Here is an 18,664-nt window from a genome sequence, read left to right as displayed (position 1 = left end):
GACACGAACATTATTTCTTAGGAATTTCACTGTGTTTCTGCACTGCTGGAACTCAGTTACTATAAGCTCACTGTGGGTCATAAGCCAGAGATAATGAAGACAGGACGCGAGATGACATTGCCTAATTTGCGTTCGTGTTTTTGGATCATGTCTGTGACATGTGAACATCAAATGATGTTACAGAATACAGAGGGCAAAAAACAGGTAAGAGGAAAAGCAGATGTGAATTCTCTTCCAGCTCATGGCAGCATCAGCGTGATAAGCTTGAAAAGCATGTGACACAGCACACAGCCTTATACGACATTATGAATACGTGTATTACAAAGATCCCACAGGACTATGGCTCATCAGAAATCAGCCAATATTAGTGCATACAAACACTTCATTGAATGGGTTGTTTAATGTCTCAGTACCATATATAGCAGTGCACTTTTAAGTGACTGCCCACAAAATACTGGGCCAGTAGTTAAAAACAAGGTCATTATCAAAAAAGAAAAATATTATTAATCATGCTTCAAATCAAAAACATCGTATCAAATAAGTGACATATAAAACAGAGTAGCTTTCAACAATTAAAGAATATTGACAATCTAAAAAATGAAAGATTTCCATTTTTGAATTATAGTGGTGGTATGGGGTTATGTATTCGTTTTGTGAATTTTACTTTCACAAGAAGTTTGCCTCTAATTATTTTTGTACATAATTAAGAGATTAGTAGTAAAAATCATTAAATCAACAATAGTTTATAAACATTTTTCCCTCTGAAGAAGTGTGTGTGCTGACCCCTTTTTAGCAAAACAGAAGCCATTATCCATTCAGGTATGTTCACGAATCAAACACACAGCTATTTCCCTGATCACACAAATCCCTGCAAATCTGAGTTGAGAGTGGAGCTGGGGGATAGGACAAGAATTATAGTTTCAAACACATGATTCACAGTCCCCCAAATCAAAACAGTTAAAAGAATCCTATAAAAGCCACCTACCTCCAAGGCCACCAAGACCACTACCTTAAAAAAAACTCTATAAACGCATACAACCAAGCTTTATCCTCTATGTTGTAGGCCCCAGAAGAAATATCCGTTTTTAAGGTTTTTTTTAATGTTTATTTATTTTTGAAAGACAGAGCATGAGCAGGAGAGGGGGCAGAGAGAGAGAAAGAGAGAGGAAGACATAGAATGTGAAGCAGGCTCCAGGCTCTGAGCTGTTAGCACAGAGCCCAACACGGGGCTCGAACCCACAGACCTGAGATCATGACCTGAGCTGGAGTCAGAAGCTGAACTGACTGAGCCACCCAGGTGCCCCTGGGAATATCTTAAAAGTCTGTGCATTTGCAGAGTTGTGGCGCGATGTTGTCTCTTGCAAACACGTTACGTATTAGTACAAAAATTATGGTGTTTCCCTGAAAACCCAGATTCCAGTGACAGAAATACAATAATGAGGCCAACCTGTGGGCTGGAAGAAACAGACGGAATTCTCAGCGCTCAACTGAAAGAACACGACAACAACAAAAAATGCAGGATCAGCATCTCCTTCCTGAAGCATTATTAGTGTCACTGTGGACAATAAAAAAGCCCTACAGAATAAAGAGGGAATGGCCATAAAGTCATAAGGGGAAGACTGTGGCCCACCACCACCTATCGTGTTCTGGTTCCACAATCCCCTCTTCACTTTTTTGGATCCACCTCCACCGCTAAATTTCAATCTTCAACAGTCACTTGAAGGCAACACACACAGGCTGGCCAGCTAGAAACAAGAGGGGCGTGGCCAGGGTGGGGCTATCTCCAAGACAGATATTTACATCTGACAATCCCACATCTATTCTAGTGGGAATGGCACTTTATTGAAGGTCTTTAATGCTACCAGGCCCAGTTAAGTGTTCATCTGTTCTGACCCTATGTGAGCCCAAAAGAAAAGGAACAAATTTAAAAGGACGTAAGAGTCAAGCTCATTATTGAAGCATACACTAAGAATGCTAGAAAACACTGGGATTTCCCATAGATGACACTTGTTGGGGAAATTATCAACGGAAAATTAGCAAAGGGTATCAACAACAAGTAGCCCTTGGTCTAAGAACATGTCAATGAGGGTAGGTATGAAGTACATCTCTCACAAAATAAATTTTATTTTCTTGGTCTTAAACGGAAGTATATTTACACTGAGTTTGGGGAGATAAGAAGGAGGAAGGGGAGGTCACAAAGTTACAGAATTGAACATGTGAAACAAGAAAGTCAAATGGTATTCACCTGTTTGGAGAGTCGCAGGAATTTTCCCAAAAGTTCTGTGTTAGCCCTTCTAGTACTCACCTAACCGCGCTCTGTGCTATGGGCCGGGTTCTAAGCAATCCAAAACCACAATCAATGCCAGCTTATTCCCCCATTTGTGGCTCCCCCAAGTTTAATTCCTACTCATTAGATTCCGATTCAACAGTCTCTACTTCAGCTATGTCACCATAATATGACATCCTGTGGGTAGGAGCCCCCCATCTCACAGATAGCAACTCTAACTCAGGGCAGCAACACTGGCCCTCGAGAAGCATTTACCTGACCACACTGCACACTAAAATGAGGTGACCCAAGAGCCTGGTAAGCGATTATTCATTCCTGTTATATAGGTGACAAAACCGAAGCACAGGGAGGTCATGTCACTAGACGGTAGTGCAATCTGACTTTGACCTCAGGTACTCACTTTCTAGAGCTTACCCCCGTCCAAACCCCTATGATACAATGTCTGAAAACTCCCAGAATTTTACAGAAAACGAATTCATTCTCAATCCAACTGTTCCCTTAATCTGGAAACTTCACATGCCAAGTTTACTTAAAACAAGGGGTGGGGGTGGGGGAACTGTCTGCCAGTCCTATGCCCACGTCTACTAAGCAGCATGTGAATGATAAAAAAAGACAACGGTTTTCATTAGTTGAGCTAAGCACCCTACATAGAATAATGATGTAAAGCATTGCAAGAACATTCTGCACATTCAAGTCACACCAAGTATCAATCTGCTGGGAAAGAAACAAATAATGTAGCAAAGAAATGAGTCACAACACCCCACCGCTCAAATATGCTCTGACAACTGTCCAAATCACTTTCATACACTTAGAGAGCAAGGGGTTGGAAAATTAAAATTAAAGCCGAAGACTTTCCAAATAATTCAATTTCACAACAGAACAAAGAGGAAAATTATAGGTTAAAACTTCCACTGCACTAAAGAATATCAAAGAAACATCAAAGAAAACCATGTTTAAAAGGTGTTAAAAATATCAGGCAGGAACTCTAAAACTTTTAAGAATTTAATCATGTAAAAGCCAGATTAACCTGCTGACATAAAAATACGATTGTAAAGCCATTTAATAATTACCTAAAAACAACATACAAATTAATACATATTAATCACTATACACAAAACTACATTATAGACTTGGCTTATACTTGGCAATTAGAGTTCTGAACAAGTATTCACTCTTGTTCAGTTTTTCTCCTTTCAAAAAAAAAAAAAAGACTTACAGACAAGCCTCATCAATCATTAGGAGGGCCTGGTTCTGATATTATATGAGCTCTGTCAACTTTAATCAAATTGCTTGCCAGATCGTAGATAAGTAATGACTTGCTTAGGTTAAGCAAGGCCAGAGTTTTCTTTCTGTGGTATATACATCTCCAGAGTGAAAATAAACAGCCTCACACCTCTTACTGGAAGCTGGTGTCTGTTGTTATTACCGCTCACTCTTCACTCCAATGGAGGAGGAGGAGTGAAATTTGCCTTTAAGAATATCTGTGTTTCTTTTTTCTTCTCGATCTTGTCAGCGAAACCATTTTTAAACTACTTCCTTAAACAGTTAACGACCGGTTTGATTTTCACCAAAATAATACAAATTAGCTGTCATTCAATGCTTTAGCATTAGCAACAAAACAAAAGGGAAGTAAAAACTGGCCAAAGCAACAGTAAAAGCATCACTTAAAACTGCAGAGCTTGGATTCATTTTCTGAGGTACCTGAGAAATGAAAAAAACCAAATTATGTCTTGATATCATCTGTCATATCTTGGATATGGGGTACTGTGCGTAGAAGAAATATTAGGAGGAAAGAGCCTATTAATGTGGATTTTATGTTCATTCCACAACCAAAGACACAAATGCAAATGAGATGCACTTCTCAAAAGCTCCTTTGGCTATTTTCTTTATTTTACATAGAATTGGAAAGGGCTTCCAAACTTCATTTCAGCTGGGATGTTCTGTTAGAGACGTTTACAAGTACCTGCCCTAAAGAAATGTGCTAGAAAGCAAGAATCCCTGTGGCTAGAAATAAAAATAAAGCATCCTCTGTAGAGGAGAGAGTTTAAAAATACAAGAGAGCAGGGAATCAATTTTATCTTGGGCAAAATTCACTTCCGTATCTTCCGTGAGGTCAACAGAATCTAGAATGCAGAGTCTGTGGTTTAGAAATGGCAAAGAGAAAAAAAAAAAAAACAAGACAAAACAAAACCTAGAAGTATTCTATTCTATTCCTAAGCACAGACAAATGTGCAATTATAATCTAATTTAAGCTTAAGAAGAAGGACTCCAGTTTCAAAGAACCTCCATTCCCAGAATGAGAGAGATGTCAAAGCTCTTAACGTTGAACTACATTAAAACTCTCATATATGCGATACTAATGCTCAATCACGTACTGTCCTCATGGTTTCCACTCGCGTGAAAATTTCACTGTGTCGTGCATTCAAGTAGAAAAACAAAGAACCACCACCAGCAGAAACAAGAGGAGATCACTCTGCGTGTGGAATAAAAAGAACCACACTGCAGAAGTTGTCATCGCCGGAACCGCAGCTCTTCTTCAGGAGGCACCAAGTGAGCGAGGAGGGGGCTGTGGGTCCTCCAGTGACCCCAGACGGGACAGCACTTCCCTTCCCAGTGCTGTGCAACCATTCGCAGCAGAGCCCAAGTCTGCAAAAGCAATACGTCACTCCTTCCTTACCTATTGTTAAACTGCCCAAGTTTACATTCGCTCCAGGTAAAATCAGATACAAAAGAGGTTAGTAGTTCTCAGTGAGCTAGAAAGAAACTTTACAAGCAAATGGGGACTTCGTTTGTGTACCAAATGTCACGTGATTTTTTTTCCAGAAAACTCAAATTTCACATGAGGGGGTGGAGGGGAGTCTGCATTGCAGAAATGAAAAACTCACACCTCAGTTTCTCTTTCTTGGTAGTCGAAGAGCCTCGGGAGTTTGATGAGGGGGGTGGGGGTGTCTGCTGATTTGCTTCCTCGGCCGGCTCACTTCTGTGATCACAACTAATTAAGTATTCTGTATATCTGTACAACCAGCTAAGAAAACACTGAATCTGATCTTTGTCCTACAGGGTTAATCACTTCCTTATCTTTTTTTCCCTGATAATCTCCTATCTCAAAGAGAAATCCCAAAATAACTAAAACACTGACAAGTTCTCTTTAAAACAATTTGTTATTTTCCTGTGGAAGGGGATAGAGCCAGGATTTGGAAGGTTCACATTTAGAATCCCACTCTGGGAGCTGGCTACAAGCCCCCTACTGACAATAGTAAGATGTATGTAGTCAAATCCCTGAGCTAAAATTTATTTGATGCCACAAAACGCTGATATCAATCTCTGCACAAGCTGCATTGTATGATTAAAAACCCCACTGTGGCTGCTGTCATAGTAACAAATGTGCAATTATTTTAAGACCTAACCACTACGACAATAGCTCTTTTAAAATGCATCCTCCAACACAAAAGAAATAACAAATAATGACAACTGTGTTTGCTAGCCTAATATGAGACCACAGTTAACAACCCATCTTATAATGACTCAAATTGGTTTTTGTTAGCCATGGGATTTAAAAAACTTAGCTCTAAAATGTAAGATGAGGGGCGCCTGGGTGGCTTAGCCGGTTAAGCGTCCGACTTTCGCTTAGGTCATGATCTCGCGGTTCGTGGGTTCGAGCCCCGCGTTGGGCTCTGTGCTGACTGCCAGCTCAGAGCCTGGAGCCTGTTTCAGTCTGTGACTCCCTCTCTCTCTGACCCTTCCCTGCTCACGCTCTCTCTCTCTCTCTCTCTCTCTCTCTCTCCTAGAAATAAATAAAAATAAAATAAAATAAAATAAAATGTAAGATGAAAATTATGCGAAAGACCTATACAGGTCTACAGTCAAAATCCAATCCAAACACAAAATAATCTAAAACATGATAACTAGAGCTGGGAATTCGAAATTCAGGGGAGAGTTCTGATGGTTTGGTTTTAATCTCAAAAAGGACTTGAGCATAAAAAAAGAAAATCTGCCTAATCGATAAACAGGAATCAAAGGAATGGATAAAGAGATCAGAACCATCCTAATCAGATAATAATAGGACTTGAAAATACGTTCTTAAGTAGAAATATCTATTTAGAATTCAGTCTGAAATATACTTTATCCCATTAGAACTACAGACTCCTTACTGTAAAACTAAACTTGTAATTCCATTTAGGATGAACATCCAAGATTTAATGGAAGAAATCAAATGAGCTTGTTCAAAAAGGTGATCACAGTAATATGAACCCACAAAGCAAACCATGGACAGAATGTAATAGACTTTAGGATGGTTCTATTCAGGAGCTTAGCAATCTATCAAGAGCAATAAAAGTATCTTGTCAGTACTGAGTAGTCCCAAGATCTACTGACCTACTGTTCGGATGCCTGGACACTAAACTGATCTCCTGGTGTATGAGGGGTCGCTAAGTCATGGTAACATTTAAAAATCTAATTTCACAACAGAGTGAACAGGGGAAAACGGGCAGGAGGAAACACTATATTCAATCAAACTGAATTGACTGGTAACATGACATTATTTTACCAGTGTTTATAAAAAGGATTAAGTGGCACCTTTTCTACAAAACTATACTGTCACGTTTGTAATCACACCCATTGTGTGGCCATTTTATAAGCCAATCATCCGATTCTGTCAATACATTGCAAGCTATGTAACTTCAAGCCAAATACTGAAGTTAAACTCTACTTTATGGAGGAGGATTCCTTATCCCTCCCGCACCCCTCACCAAACTGAGAGGAACAGTCTAAAGTACTGAAACAGAGGTGAATGATAAACAGCACATCAGTTTCAGCTGAAACTATGTTCACTCCCTAATTCTTCCTGCCTGTTCCTCACCGTGTTGTTATTTTGTTATATACACACCCTGAGGCCAAAACCATGAAAACAAGCCAAAATAAATGGACAAGAAAAATGTCTTCTCCCTGGCTTATGATGCTATTTTTGTTTTTATTGGAATAAAAGAGGCTGCCAAGTTCTGATGTCACTACAGTAATTTCATGGCCTGATAAAAGTCGCATTTTATCCATCAGACATCTGTCCCCCTTGCCAAATTTACCTCCAACCAGGCCGTGTGTACAATTACTCATTGAACAGATATCAAATTATAGTAAAATAGAGAACACAAATTACTTTTACTCTGATACCATAAAAAGCCAACAACTGTCAGGCATTTCCCTGGCAAGAGACAGAAGAGAGAATGCACTTTTTAGAACCGATATGTCCGAGGGGACACCTGCAATAGGGAGTATTTTAAAAACAGGCAAAATTTGACATCAGCTCTCTAGACACCAAATGCTGCAGCAAAGAAAACTACATGTTTTAAACATATTTACATCGTTAATCGTTTATCGTTAATCGTTTAAAAAACTCCACTTAAAATTTTTAAAAATAAAAAGATTTAAAAAAAATTTTAAACTGTTAAAATATCATGCAAAGATTCCAATGATTTGACATTTAACTATTTTGGGTTTTTTTAAATGTTTTATTTATTTCTGAGAGAGAGAGAGAGAGGCAGCGTGAGCAGGGGAGGGTCAGAGAGAGAGGGGGACACAGAATCCAAAGCGGGCTCCAGGCTCTAAGCGGTCAGCACAGAGCCTGACGCAGGGCTTGAACCCACAAACCTCGAGATCATGACCTGAGCTGAAATCAGATGCTCAACCAACTGAGCCACCCAGGCGCCCCTAACCATTTTGTTCTTTATCTAAAGCATTCTTTAATCTTCATTATTTGAAGCTGTGGTATACCCAAAGTTTACATGCAGAATCACTGACTATAACTGGATTTAAAAAAATTTTTTTAATGTTTATTTTTCAGTGAGAGAGAGATAAAAAACATGAGCAGGGAGAGGGGCAGAGAAAGAGGGAGACACAGAATCCAAAGCAGGCTCTGAGCTGTCAGCACAGAGCCCAATGTAGGGCTCGAACCCATGAACCACAAGATCATGATCTGAGCCGAAGTCAGACGCTGAATCGACTGAGCCACCCAGACACCCTATCGCTGGATTTTTTAGGAGCAGGCTGCATGTTGAAATCACCTGTGGATCTTGCTACTCAGTGGGGTCCCCCCAACATCATCAACATCATTTGGAAATTTGCTAGAAAGGGAGAATCTTGGGATTCACCCCAGACTTACCGAATCAGAATTTGCATTTTAAACAGCCCCCCACCCCCCCCACCCCGAGAGCAGCGCCTGGGTGGTTAAGAATTCGACTTCGGCTCAGGTCATTATCTCAGGGTCTGTGAGTTCAAGCCCCACATCAGGCTCTGTGGTGACAGCTTGGAGCCTGGAGCCTGCTTTGGATTCTGTGTCTCCCTCTCTCTCTGCCCCTCCCCTGCTTGTTCTCTGTCTCTCTCTCTCTCTCAAAAATAACAGACATTTTTAAAAATGTTTAAAAAAATTAAAAATCCCCCAAGAAATCCAGATGCACAGTGATGCTTGCGGTGAATACACAGACACATTCGGCCGTTTGGGTGTTTAGTACGTGTTACACATAGAGCGAGGAAGGGGCTGAGAGGGATGATCACGCACAGAGGCGAGAAGATGCCGGAGGAAGATAAGGACAGTAGACAGGAAAGCAGTGACGACACGGTGATATCAGGCAAAGGAGAGACGGTGCTCCCAGCCTGCAGCACAGAGATCAAGGCATATTCAAGTGATTCAAAGCAGCTGCTGATGGCCAGAGTGCCCAGCAGGGAAAGCACCTGGGCCTCAGCAAGTGCACGATTTGGGGTCTCTGGAGAAAGCGATTTTAAGGAGAGCAGTCACATGATCCGATTTAGGTTTCAGGAAGATTAAAACTCTGGTAAAATGGAGAAAAATGGGTGATCTGGAGTGGGGGCAAAACCACCAGTGGAGACAGGGAGAAGGCACAGTAGCAGTTTAAGTAGAAGACACAAAGTTGTTGTTGTTGTTGTTGTTGTTTTGGTCACACTTTCTAAACCTCCTCTCGTCTCACCCCTCTCCCATTTTGAAAAGGCAGCTGGCAGGGGAAAAGGTAATGGTAACAGAGCAGAGAGAGAGACCTGCTTCTGGATTACAGGGAGGGCACGGAGGGTTTGTATGTGTATGTGGAACGCAAAACTGTAAAAATGCAGTATCCTATACTTTTCTGCTTCTAAAACAGAGAAGATGTTATTTTGGTGATTCAGGATTCTACGCTACCTTCAGTCACTGTAATTATCAACTATTAACACAAATTTATAACATACATTTACAGATTCAAGATATGTACATGGTTAGATTAAATAACTACGGACCTCAGAAAATATCCCAGATACTAGTTTTGTTGCTTGGATAAGTCACTGGTATTGGTCTTTATCCCCCAAGTATAAGTAATTTCTCTCTCTTGAAATTCAAGTACAGAAAAGTAGGGGGGAGGAGAGAAGGCAGAGAGAGAAGATGTATTTTTATTCATTTTACTGTACACCTGCTGTAAGAGTGAAGAAATAACTGGGCCAGCAGATGGCCTCAAGGAAATTCTCAGATGTGCACCTACATCGAGAGCGAACAAATACTATACGTGTAAAGTATTACCGCTACTGACACTGGCACGCTTAGAATACTGGAAAAGTTTCTATTTTCTCTTTAAGTAAGAAAGGCAGAAAGAATAGCTGACGTTTACTTGTTAGTGATAAATGAGAGATTACATTCAAAGTGAAAAAAGCCAGCAAGCAGAGACAGTCCTCAACTTTAAACTCGGGTTGGTATTTTTTTTTTTAATTTTCTTTAATGTTTTTATTTATTTCTTAGGGAGACAGAGAGATAGCGTGAGCAGGGGAGGGGCAGAGACAGAGAGGGAGACACAGAATCTGAAACAGGCTCCAGACTCTGAGCTGGCTGTCAGCACAGAGCCTGACGTGGGGCTCGAACCCACGAACCATGAGATCATGACCTGAGCCAAAGTCGGACGCTTAACCGACTGAGCCACCCAGGTGCCCCATAAACTCGGGTTGGTATTGACTCAGTGGCTGTTTAGAAATTATTAACACATTTTTCTCCCTCCAAAATTATGCATATATTGGTTGCGTAGAATCATGACTTTGTAAAAGCCCATTTCACGAAATCTCACTACTCGAAAGGCTCTCAGAGGTCAAGCGGTTCAATCTCTCCCCCAAGGAAAAGACCCCTCCCACAGTGCCTCTAGCGAATGTCCAGTGATCAGGAGCTGGTACCCCGCAAAAGAGCACTTTCCATGGCAAAGCAGCTCTATTTGACAGACAGTCCTTCCTCCTTTTGAATCAAAATCTGTATCTTTTGAGCACCCCATACAGGACAAAAGATAAATCATATATCACTATTTCAATCCTCCCATCTCTCTGAAATCTGGGCCACTTCTGAGTTAAAAAAAGGGGTCAACTTGCCCCTCTGGAATCCAGGGGAAGCCATCCATGCACGTGGCTGTATGCCAAGAACGACCCTGTGTGAAGGAGTATAAAACTCTAAGACTTAATGAAATTACAAAAGCTGAAAACTAGTGTCTCCTAAAGAGAAAAGTGGCTTGTGTTCAAGAAGAACATCCAGAAAAATCCTTCATCGATATTCCCAAGGACAAAAATATAACAAATGGTCTACCTCAACCACAACCCCCCTCTCACAATTAAAAAACAAACAAACAACCTTCTAATTCATCAACATCACCTTGTATTCTTGTTTCACTGTTTGGTGAAATAAATTTTACTGAGCGCATGAGGAAATTTCCAACAACAGGGACTGAAATGTTAAACACAGGCACAGCCTGACAGCAAGTAAGAAGGTTAGCAGCCAAAAGTCCTCTTGAAGCGTGCAGCCCTGTTCTTCAAAATTTTTCTGTAGCATAGCAACAGCCTACTCCACGGTCTTCATTTTTGGTGTATTTTTTTTTCAAAAGAATATTGCATTTTGTTTTCTTCTAAGAGTATCATGCTAATGCTAGGCTAGTGGTTTCTTTTGTATATTTCTAAGGACTGATTATGGCATTACATCCTAAGCATGAAAGATACAAGCTACCTTAGATGATCCTTCTTCTCGGTTCCGAGACTCTCTTCCTTCCCCCCTAAAAACACATACACAGAAGCATGGTAAACAATGGATTTGGTTTATATAATTATAACTGAGAGTAGCTATGTTACCTTCAACCCCATTTTAATACTTATATACAAAAATAAGGTCATGGTAAATTTTCTGAGCTAGCCACTAGGATCCGATTTTCAAATAATGGAAGAAGTGTCCTTTTCTTTTTTCCCAGTGACCACATATCCAATGCGCCAATAAAATGAACTACTACCAATTTCAAAACCCACAAAAGATGCTACAACAATTTAAAAAGCACAAGCTACTACCATACACAATCACATGAATCAATCTCACAGACCTTATGAATGGTACAAGAAACCACATATAAAAGAGTACATACGATAGGAATTCACTCGCATGAATATAGTTGCAGAACAGGCAAAACTATTCTTTTTTTGAAGAATGTGTACATTCTTATGTTATACAATCAACCAGGAAAAATGCAACATTGTTTACAAGCACCTTTTCAGTTCAACTGCAAAATTAAGAACCATACTATTTGCATGTACCCACACTACTAACTTCTGAGAATTCTTTGCTATGTTAGTCCTTAAAAGAAACGACTCTGGACCAAAGTAATGGAGTGATATGTACAGTAAGAGTTAACTAAAAGTAACAGGAGCTAACACTCACATGTCATAATTCTAGTATATCCCAAGGGCTTTACTTTCATTCTCCCATGTAATCCCCACGACGTGGTAAGAGATACTATTGGTACCATCCCCATTTTATGGATGAGGAAACCAAGACATCGGTCAAGCTCACTTCCCCAGCTCACATAAATAAAAAAAGGTGAGCTAGTGTCAAACAAGAATAGGCAGCTGAAAAGCAAGCTTTGTAGATCAACTTTTGAATTGTTTGTAGGAGGGTAATCTGAAAATAAAATCAACCCCACAGTTCCAAGCAACAAAAGAATAAGCAGATTTCTAAGCTCTGTCATATAACCTGTAGATTTCTTTACCCTCTGAAGTAAGATACAAGGAACTTCACTGTTCTTAACTCTAGATTGAAAGGCACATCACCACCAGCTGTCAAGAACTGAAGTCCCTATTCACATTCCAACCGATATACAGCAGGACACAAAGTGCTTTAGGGGTAGTTTTTTTATGATCTCTGGCCATCAAAATATATCATACAGCAGAAGCCACTGGAAAACGTGTGAATGAAGACAGGCACAATGCTAACTTACAGCATCGACTCCAATGCATGCAAGGGTTCTTTCAATTTAGTCGTGCTAGGATTACGGTGAGAAAAAATTAAACACAGGCTCTAAAAGGCTTCTTTATTTTCTCAACATTCAGTATTGTGAGGAGAATCTGGGAGAGGGCTACATGGTAATAGAGAACTGTGACACACAACAGGATTATAATCAGGAACAAAATATATCACATTGCCCAGCAAATATGCTGCTGCACTCTGCACCAGTGGAAAACTAGCACCAGAATTCAAATTCATGTTTAACTCTTCTTGGAATATGGAAATCAATTAATGATACTATCCAAGATTCGGAACTGCCCTTTCTGGAAAAGTACACAAGAAACAAACTGGGCGAATATCCTGAAAAATGTTTGTATCCAAAAATTATTTGGGGCAGCTGCCGGGGACGGGGGTGGGGAGGAAGACACACTCATGTTCCTCAAATATTTTGCTCCCAAGATTTACAGAATGTTTTCAGTAGATATATTTTCATTTACTTGTGGCTGCAAGCAAACTCTGCAAAGCAATGCCTTAAAAAAATACTAAAGATCAGAACTCTCAAAAAGACACCAGGAAAGAGACAGATACCCTAAATGAATTTAAATCCTACAATAATGTAACAAGGATGCAATGAAAGCATATAAAAACAAAAGAGCAAACTGAAATATGCCTATTCAAACATGCATTTTACCTCTGCACATAAAAGTCTGATTTTGCCCTCAGTTTAAAAAGTTTTTAGAACAATACATCGGCCCTTACAGGCAAGACCAAACCATAACACAATTTTATATATGCATCAAAAGATCATTCAGAGAAAACTTACCAAGTCTGCAACGTGTAGATGCTTGTGCTTCGGAGGGAGAGCAGAGAAGTGACTTCTTGTACTTACAGGGGCGCTCAGTTCAGTGCTAAAAACACATCACCACAGTCCTGCTTTGTAAGAAAGTCCTGACTAGCAATCTGCCTTCAGTTTGGGCTTTTTTCTCTTACAAGATAAGCTGTTAAGTCATGCCTTGATTTTAGATCTGCTAACATATGGAGTCTTCTAATGTAGTCTCTCTCCACCCCCTCCGTCCACCGCCCCATCACCACTCAGCTCCAATCCCTCTACACACACACACACACACACACACACACAAAAGGCACTGCAGGGCAGAAATTCCTCAGGTGCTCGCTAATGGAATTCCCAGGGTCTTGGAGCCGCTTCGGGGATCAAGAGATCTCATAGCCCCTGCTGGGGTAAGGAGCAGCGAGTCTGTTCCATTTAATCAAATACAGAATGAATTTTCAGCTCTATTCACTAGCTTGTCTCCAGGGCTCTCAAAAGGCACCAGGCAGCTAGAATCACACACATGTGGCTCTTTTAGGCAAGTATAATTAGTTTGATTTTAAAAAGCCACATTAATAATATCACCTCAGGACCATTATTCAGGAGACAGATGACAATGATACTGTATGTTTTAAGCCTGACAATGGGGGAAAGAGCCCAAACAATGACGGAAACTTGAAGGATTAAAAAAAAAAAGAAGAAAAAGAAAAAACCAACAAACCAGTTTTTCACTTAATTGTAATCCAATATTTTTAAAGTGACATTAAGTATATCCCATATACCATCTTTTGAAGTTTAATTGAGAAGAATCAAAGCCCTCCTCCTCAATCTCTTAACAGTGAATACCATACATACAACAAAAATGTATAAATGGAATGTTTATAAATAAATAGAACGTTTACATACAATATAAAATCTTGACTAAAAACAATAAAACATTATCTAATTCAATTAACACAACTTCAAAAAAAAGCACTCATTGAAAATCACCATAAAATCAAGTCCTTCAAAGCAACCTATTTAGCAACCAGACTCCAAATTCTCTTTCTAATCTAATTAGTTCCTATTTAGTAGTAAGACCATATATCTTAAAGACTGACTACCTGGGAGGCACCTCACCTGCTCTTCAGATGGGCTGTCTTCTCTATTCTTCTGCAACATACAAATGCTAATTACAAGGCCACAGCTAATGTAATTACATGTTATAAATAACCAATTTTTCAATCACTTATTTTAAAGTTCCTATCCCAGCCTGATTTCCCTAAGATAATGTTTAATTCCTGAAATCATTTTCCCAGGATATACTTAGGCACAATCACCCATTTTTAGTCTAAGTTTCTGCAAAAGAAACGTTTCTAGAGAAGAAAATTTTTACTTCAATTTAGATAGTGACAAACCCATCAATGAGATCATCTGGAGAGTTAGGAGAGCACAAGGGCAAAGCAAAAAAGAGAAACACAGAAGAACTGGCCAACAAAGTTTACCTGACCTCTTTCGAGCAAAGCCCTGTGAAAAAGTTCCCACAGGAAGCCTCCATCCACATATACCCTGCTGATGGGGGCGGGGAGGGGGGGGATCCTATCTTAAAGTGAACTTAATTTCTCTCTTGCAAAGAAGGCAAAGGATAAGACTGATTTTAGAAACCAACCAACTCAAGCTAGATCAGTATGCTCCGAGTCCTAAGGGTTCTTTGTACTTCCCCGCTTGAGAGTCAGAGCTGTTTAAGTACTTTCCACAGAAGAGGAGGTTGATGAGAACCATAGCAATCAATCAAAGCATCCCAAGTGAGTTACTACACAAACAATAGCACAGTACCTCTAGTAACCGATTTTCCTGGTTGACTAAACTGTTCAAACAAAGACAGATTTCCAAATACTATATCCGAGTTTTTGCATGCAAGTTAAAACAATATACACTTGTGTGTTTTTTATAGAAATATAAATGTTTCTGCTCTACCCACTGCCAAGCACACACCCAGGGCACGTCTTTACAAAATGAAACAGGTTTTCTCCATCCTTCTCATATAACTTTAAAGTATGAGGCAGTTTATTTCAACATGTGTATAACAGAAACTACAGTATTTGGTGCCTCTTTGGGTTCCTAAGAATGCTTTCTAGTTAAGCACTAATTTAAAATTTCCAGGATTTTTTTCTTTCATCTTGTCCTAAAAGTTGAACTATCTCCCCACCCCACCCCACCCCCGGCCATTTTCAGCTAAAACAGACTCCTTTTCAAAAACTGAGCTATAAAATGTAATAAAAATGCTTACAATTGCACTGAGATTAAACCCATTTATTTCCCAGGTCCCCTCCCCACCTTGTCCTCCTTGACACTGCCCTTTAGGCGCGCCAAGGGTCAGCTGGAAGTATGAGAGCAATGGTACCAGTGAGGCATGGAAACAGAGCTGGCCTCTTTCATTTTTGCTGACCACTGGCCTGAGAGTAAATCTCATGTTAGCTTTCAGGTCAACTTTCTGTTTCTCAAGGTGTCTGATTTAGGACACAGAGACTAACTTTCTGTTACGATGTTCTCTAAATTCTAGATCTCAACTGGAAAGCAGCCTGCCCTTAAAGCACCTGCCATCCTCCGTAGTCCTCACCAGGGAAGGCAGGCTTTCTGGAGAACAGCTCCCTTTGGAGAACCTTCCACCTGATTTGGTGAGGTTAGGGAGAACAATGAAGGCAAGGGCAAGAGGGTCTATCTATCCCCCTCAGTGATTTATTACTGAAATCCCTAGATGTGGAGAGAAAGCAACAAAGGTCTGGAAGCTGCAGACCGAGATAAATAGCGAGCTGTAATGTATTTAGCAAATGATAATGCAATCCACAGAAAGCTTTACAGAGGAGAAGGAAAAATACACTCCCTGGGGCTGGGAAGTCACTGAGCCTGTGAAGGCAAGAGAAGATACATTGTGCAGGAAATTTCTCTTGCTTCTCCCTACACATAAATCACTGTCTCTCGCGGGCGCTCTGCGGGATGGAGGTTGAGAGAGGCGAGGGATCCCGTTCCGCTCCCTTGGGAAAACGTGCTGGCGCCCCTGACTCCCGGCTACGCTGGATCTCACCTGCCCCAGCGGATCATTGTCAAAGAGATTTAATCGTATTACTGACACCTCACCCCGCCTCCTCGCACGAGGTGGCTCAGAGTCCCCGAGGACGCTCCCCGCTGGGCATCCGTCAGCGCCCTCCCCAGACCCCGCACGCAGCCCGGGATGCCCAAGCCCTGCGGGGCGCGCCAACCTGCCCTCCCGCGGACCTCCCGCTCGCAAGCCGCGTGGCCCCCAAGCCCGGGGTCCCCGGACCACCCCTCCCTCCGATCCTACGGCGGGCCCACCCCCGCACCTCTCAGCGGGGCAGAGTCAGTCCCCGGACCTCCTGCGCAGCAGCCGGCTCCGAAAACCACCCCCAGGTCATCCCCCGCGCGCTGGCGGCGGCTACGGCGGCGGCGGCTGCGATCCGAACGGGCCCCTCCATGCACAGAGCAGGGCAGCAGGAGGGCGCGGCGCCTCGCACGCCGGGGCGGGGACGCAGGGGCGGGCGGGCTGCCTGGCGCGGGGTCCCCGCTCTCCTCGCACCGAGCCGCGCGAGCCGGGCACCCGGGACTCGAGGGAGGGGAGCTGGGGGGGGCGGGGAGGCGGGGAGGCGGAGCCACCGGGGCGCGTCCCCGCTACTCTCCGCCAAGGCGCGCGGGCGCGTAACCGGCGGGCGCGGGGCCAGCGAGCAGCACGCGAGGAGCGGGAGGAGGGAACCGGGCCGCAGAGGCCGCAGCGCCCCGCCGGCCCGCGCCCTGCCGGAGGGTGCGCGCGCAGCCTGCCAGATCAGCGGCGGGGGGAGTGGGATGGGCCGTACCAATCTGCGGTGAGGGGGGTGGCGCTCTGTGCAGGACCTTCTCCTCGTCCGCTTCCTGCTTGCTCTGCGGGAAAGCGGCCCCAGGAAGGTTGAATATGGTCTCCGCTTTGGTTTAGGACAGTGAGGATGAGCTGCCTCGGCAACTCACGGAGACGCCAAGATGCCTGCGCTCACTTTCCCCTCACCTTGCTTCCCCGGGAGAGGCGGCATTTCTGGCAGGTCTACAAACTGTCTCCACGCTCCCCTTTTTGCCCGCCCAGGCCCCGCCCCTCGCTCCCTACCTAAGTTCCGTGCAGAGCCAAGGAGGCCAGCCCTTCTTTTGGCTCCTACCTGAGCTGTGTCTTCGGATTCCAGCTTCCCGCCGCTTAAGGCTGCTGAGCCTTTTCAGCACTTTCTGTGCGTGGTTTTACGGCGTGCGTTCACGTGCACGCAAACAGGTAGCAAAACTCAGAGACTAGGAGAGGTTCGGTGTCCCCTGGTGAAACTAACCTGGTCTTTGGTCCCAGAGTCTTCCCAGCTCGTCCTTTGGACCTGCCTCGAGTTATTTGATCTCACTGAACTTAAGTTGTTAAACAGAAAAAGGGGAAAATAAATTCTTTTTAAAGGTTGTTGTGAAGCCTAAGTATGATACTTGGTGAAAAGCACCTGCCACTCACCAGGCATTTGAGAACTGTGAAGTCTATATAACATCATTATTACTAGCAGTTCCTTTTTTTTTTTTTTAACCACTGTCGTTACTTATTATTAGCTTAACTACAAAGGAGCCTAGTGAAAGTTCAAAAACTTTCAGTGCTGGGATGCCTGGCTGGCTCAGTTGGTGGAGTGTGTGACTCTTGATCTCCAGGTTGTGAGTTTGAGCCCCACCATGGGTGGGTGGAGAGATTCCTTAAAAATGAAATCTTTAGGGGTTCTTAGGTGGTTCAGTCTGTCAGACGTCCAACTTCAGCTCAGGTCTCCATGTCATGATCACTGGTTAATGGGTTCAAGCCCAGCATCGGGCTCTGTGCTGACAGCCCAAAGCCTGGATCCTGCTTCTGCTTCTGTGTCTCCTCCTTCTCTCTCTGCCCCTCCCCTACTCACGCTCTGTCACTCTTGCTCTCTCTCAAAAATACACATTTAAAATTATATTAATAAATAAATAATAAAATCTCAACACACACACACACACACACACCCTCACAACATCCAATACTAAACTTCAGGAGAAATATTCCAGCCTCCCTTACCTTCTTACATGAATTTCGCAAAGAAATGCTTTGAAAGTGGTAGGGTTCAAACAGTTTAACTTTCAGCGTTTGCTGTGTGCAAGATCTTTGTGAAAGCATTAGCTCCTAAGAAAGTCAGTATAAGAGGCGGAAGGAGGGTGATGGGCATGGAGGAGGGCACTTGTTGGGATGAGCATTGGGTGTAGTATGGAAACCAACTTGACA

At 42.4% G+C, this 18,664-nt stretch overlaps 1 protein-coding gene across 6 annotated transcripts in view; it reads right to left on the bottom strand.

The window, feature by feature from the left end:
- CDON (cell adhesion associated, oncogene regulated) overlaps positions 1–17,263 on the bottom strand; it is a 101,904-nt gene extending 84,641 nt beyond the window's left edge. For 4 of the 6 annotated variants that reach the window (XR_005532221.1, XR_005532220.1, XR_005532222.1 and 1 more), the window contains exon 1: positions 16,728–17,139. The gene's annotated coding sequence lies outside the window, so the exon portion shown is untranslated. Of the gene's footprint in view, positions 1–16,727; positions 17,140–17,234 lie in introns of those variants that run through there. The other 2 variants (XM_039254863.1, XM_039254861.1) reach the window with 2 other exon arrangements.
- Positions 17,264–18,664: the final 1,401 nt, after the last annotated feature.

The sequence above is a fragment of the Hyaena hyaena genome, unplaced genomic scaffold, assembly GCF_003009895.1.
Source record: "Hyaena hyaena isolate Hyena2069 unplaced genomic scaffold, ASM300989v1 scaffold_500, whole genome shotgun sequence".
Taxonomy (NCBI): domain Eukaryota; kingdom Metazoa; phylum Chordata; class Mammalia; order Carnivora; family Hyaenidae; genus Hyaena; species Hyaena hyaena.
This window is presented reverse-complemented; position numbering and strand designations above follow the sequence as displayed.